The following is a 4,469-nucleotide window of genomic DNA, read 5'->3' on the forward strand; positions in this document are numbered from 1 at the left end:
TCGATTCTCCACGATGTATTTAGAGTAAGACTTGTTTCGAAAGTCGAATTTGATGGTGTCGGAAGCTTTGCAAGGATCATAAGTGTCGCCAAGAGGCGATAAGCCAGTAATGGCAGCAACATCCAGCAGTGTAGGAGTCATCATGCCACATTCGAAGTGGAAAGTGTTGGTGGAAGACTCAAAGAAGTGCAAAGCAGCAACAATCATTTCCTGTTGGTATTTAAGGCCGGTCCGAGAAAGTTGAATAAGGTCATAAATGCCACAAGCTTGCCAAATGTCAGCTTTGTCACGTTGTACCCTGTCTAACCAGCCAAGGTATTGATCATTCAAAGAAGGAGCTGATCGAAACACTCTGTTAGGCGCCTTGATATAGCTAAAATTATAGGGTTCACTAATGAAAACCCTAGGAACACAAGGCTTATAAACAGGAAAAATAGACAAAACCTTGGAATTCCGACTTTTATCACTTGGTTTGGGTCCCCCAAATGCATGCACGAGGTTATCAACAGAATAAGGAAAGATTAATTGATTTTCCCAAAACTTTTGTAAATCCAGACGCAACGATGGTTCTGGAACCACATCCGTGTCGTAAGAGGAAAGAGTGGTGGCGGTCCACTTACCGGCGTAAGGAAGGAATTTTCCAACACCCGAGCCTGACGCCATTGATGAAGAGATAAAGATGGCGTGAAAGAATGGTGATTAGGGTTAAATTTGGGAATCACAGGTTGTTTGCAACGGTTGAGGAAAATCCGAGTGAAAAGAAAGTTGATGACTGGGTGATAAGTAGAAAAGTGAAGACAAGAAGTCTTTTGGAAACAAGAATTCAAGAAAGAATCGCGGAAGATGAAGAAGAAGATGAACAGTTGACAGAGAAAAATTGGAGAAAACGCAATAAAGGGAGGATATGGCTATTTATAGAGGCACGCGGTCTGTTGAAAATAACAAATTTTTCAACTCCCTTGTTGACAAATGTCCAAACCCCTTGACAGGTGGAAAGAAAAACAAGTTTTGGAGCCAATCCAAAGTTTGAAAGGCAGTCTAAACGATAGGAGAGATAAATGGAAAAGAAAGATATCCATTAATACTTTCAAAAACGCCACTTCCTCTTGCGATAAACATAGTCGAAAATGGCATTTTTGGGGGGCAATTTGTTGGATATAAATTTGGTATTTATCAATTAAATATAATTGGTGGGTCCAATATTTATTTGGAGGTGATATTGTTAAAATAAAACTTTCAAAGGTGGCGTCGAAAGCCAGCTAGGTCGAAGCCAAAAGCGCTTCGAAAGATATGGATAATACGTCCAATTTTGGTTCTGCCAGGAAGCTATCGAAAGCGCGAAATCGAACCGATGGAGAGTTGGGCCAAGCCCAAAGAAGGAACAACGAACGGCCCAAAAGGCCTTGGCGCGCGCTGAAGGAATGAAAGATGAAAGTGGAGAACGTGGTCGACGTGGCAAATGGAGGAGCGTCCAGATGATCGAGAAACAGTTACCACTTAGTAGTAGTATTTATAGTAGTTTTTCATTCAGAACAGGTGTCACAAAATTTATACAAACACTCTCTCTAAAAATTCTAAGTACTCAGCGATCGAACGAACGGAATTCGAAGGAGAAATGTATGTTTTGTGAACCATCTTTATTTGTAATTGTTTTCATTCAATGCAATTTGTTTTCCAGTAATTTTTTCCAAGTCTGAATCCAGATACTTGCTTGAGAAACTGCTACTTCGAGGCGATTCGAATTAGTTTCTCTTGTATGCTTTAAAATATTTTAATTCCTAAGTGTTTGTTTCCTTATTCAAACGAACATTCAAACAGTTTTCTTGAAGCGAATAAACACAAAATTGTCCTGAGATTTACTAGTTGATCTCGCGAGTTTAAATACTTAAACTAGCGGTTGTTTACCAAATTCCAACGTAAACAGAGGCCCAATTTTTTATTTTTTTTGTTTACAATGAGCTGTGGATCGAACTCAGGACCTATAGAGTACTACCCAAACCCCTCACTACTAAGACCAAACCTAGTGGCTTAGAGGCCCAAATTTTAATATCAATATAGAACCTTTAAATTGTTTGAGACTACCCATGTTTGTATAAGTTTATATTGTACCAATTTTTACGCATACATCCGATCAAGATGACATGTCTCAGAATTAGGGATTGCTACTACTGTTGCCCAACAAGATATGGCTTTCCCGAGTGTTTCATGGGCTAACATGTCTCAGAATGAAAAAAATTGTTGATTTAGATGGAAACACTAATCAACAATTTTAATTGGTGGTTCCATGAAAAAGGAAGACCAAGTTTAAGCACTAACATGACGAAGCTAGCAAAAGGTTCAGGGTATAGTTTTTTGGGGAAAAGTTTTCCCTGTTGCTTTTAATTAACTAGTTGATGTTATCAAAAAAAAAAAAAACTAGTTGTGTTTATTTGTGTCTATCTTTTTCGCGTTATTTTTCTTGAGGATTTTGGTTTATATCATCTTCTTTTTATATATTTTTCTTTTCTTTTTTATTAATATATATATGATCAGGGCGCTACAGTAGGTAACCCCTCCTCATCCATTTTTTAGCCAAAAAAAAATTTGTGCCTTGAAATATTTGAACCTTTTATTAAATAATTCTTTTTTTATTGAAAATTCTTAAAGAGTGTCAAACCAATTCATAAATTTTATAACCAATCTTATAAGGGAATTCGTCAAGAAGACACTTACTCAAAATCTTTATAACCAATTCATAAATTTTAAGTAGTGGAAGCAAAATTTTTTTTTTTTTTCGGCTTTTCACCACCAGTTGAATCTGGTTCGGGGGTCAGTTCTGGCATCAAGTGGTTCCAGCCCCCTCCCGATCGCAGTTGTGGGGGATCGAACCGCGGTCCTCCCTACCAAGTTCAGCACCAATCACCACTGAACCAACTAACGATTGGTGTGGAAGCAAAATTTATTACAATAGTGATTGATATAGCCAAAAAAAAATTATTTTAAGTGAGAAAATTATGAAGAAAAAAAAAACATGAATATTCCCTCCGTTTCAGATTAACTATTTGAGTCATGTCCTGTTCTTATATAAAAAGATTAGCATAGTTGATTTCAATGATAAAATTAGTATTTTTTTTTTTGTACATAAAATCAGTACCATTTATTAAAATACTCTTGTTGATTGTATTTAGTGTAGTTAAGTGAAGCAAAATTTAATAAATAAGAGCATATTAACGGGGTGATATAATTGTTGTGTTGATAATCCAAAATAACAATTACTTTTAAGACAAAAAAAAAAAAATGACACTTTACAAACAAAAAAAAGACGACACTCTTTATGAGACCGAGGGAGTATATAATGCAATAAATAGAGATCACCAAATGTTAGTTGGTTCAGTGGTAATTGACGCTGAACTTAGTAGGGAGGATCACGGTTTGATCTCCCGCAACTGCATTTGGGAGGGGACTGGAACGACTTGATTCCAGAACTCGCTCTGAACTCTGGACTACTAGGACCCCATTTTCATAGGAAGCAGAAGGTGAAAACAAAAAAAAAATAAAAAAATAACAAAATAGAGATCAAACTAAGTGAGACCGTACGATAAAAGCCTAATAAAAGCCTAATATTTAACCTACGTCGGACCCAAGCTAGATTAAACTAAAATTTAAAATTGATCGGAAGACTAGGGCATTGTAAATCTACTTATAAAATTATATACTATCTATTTATTTTTTATATATATAAAAAGGGTCTAAGCTCAAAGAAAGAAGCAACTAAACAACAATGACTTTAGAAGTAGTTATTATCATAACATCAACTAATAACAATGAGCTCAGTCAGCAAGGATATTGTTCATACAACTGAGTTCTCAGACCATGTTCATACCCCATATTAGCAACTGAATCCCCGAACCATATATGCTATCTATTTTAGAAGGTCAGTGTAAGACATCTCCCAATTATCTTAAGAGTTTTTCTATCATGTGCAACATGTTAAGAAATTTAAAATAGTAAGTTTACATTGAAACTTGTGTATACCATATTAAATGTTTAATTTTTTAATAAATAATTGTTGTTTTTCATTAAATAATTACTATTTTTGGTTACTTTAACATGTGTAATATTGCACATGTTAGACAAATCCTTGTCATAAATATGTAGTTTTAACATTTTGTGAGATATTTTTTTGACCAGTTATATATTTGTGAGAGTTTTTTTTTTTTCACAAATATTTGTAAATTTGACCACAAATGAGAAGTATTCATGTAGTGTGACAAATGGGCATTATTTAATGAGTTTACCTCTATTTGTTTTGTTTTTCTTAAAATTTTTATTGAGAGTGCCGCAAATTATAGTAGATGGTAACTTTGAAATAGTACAACATAGTTGATAGTATATTATTGTTGTTATGTGATGTTTTTCAACTTTTAAAAAATCAATAACTAATTTTTTTTTTCATTTTTTCTAATATAGAGAAGTTTAGGTTTAAACTC

The sequence above is a fragment of the Trifolium pratense genome, linkage group LG2 (genome assembly GCF_020283565.1).
Source record: "Trifolium pratense cultivar HEN17-A07 linkage group LG2, ARS_RC_1.1, whole genome shotgun sequence".
NCBI lineage: Eukaryota > Viridiplantae > Streptophyta > Magnoliopsida > Fabales > Fabaceae > Trifolium > Trifolium pratense.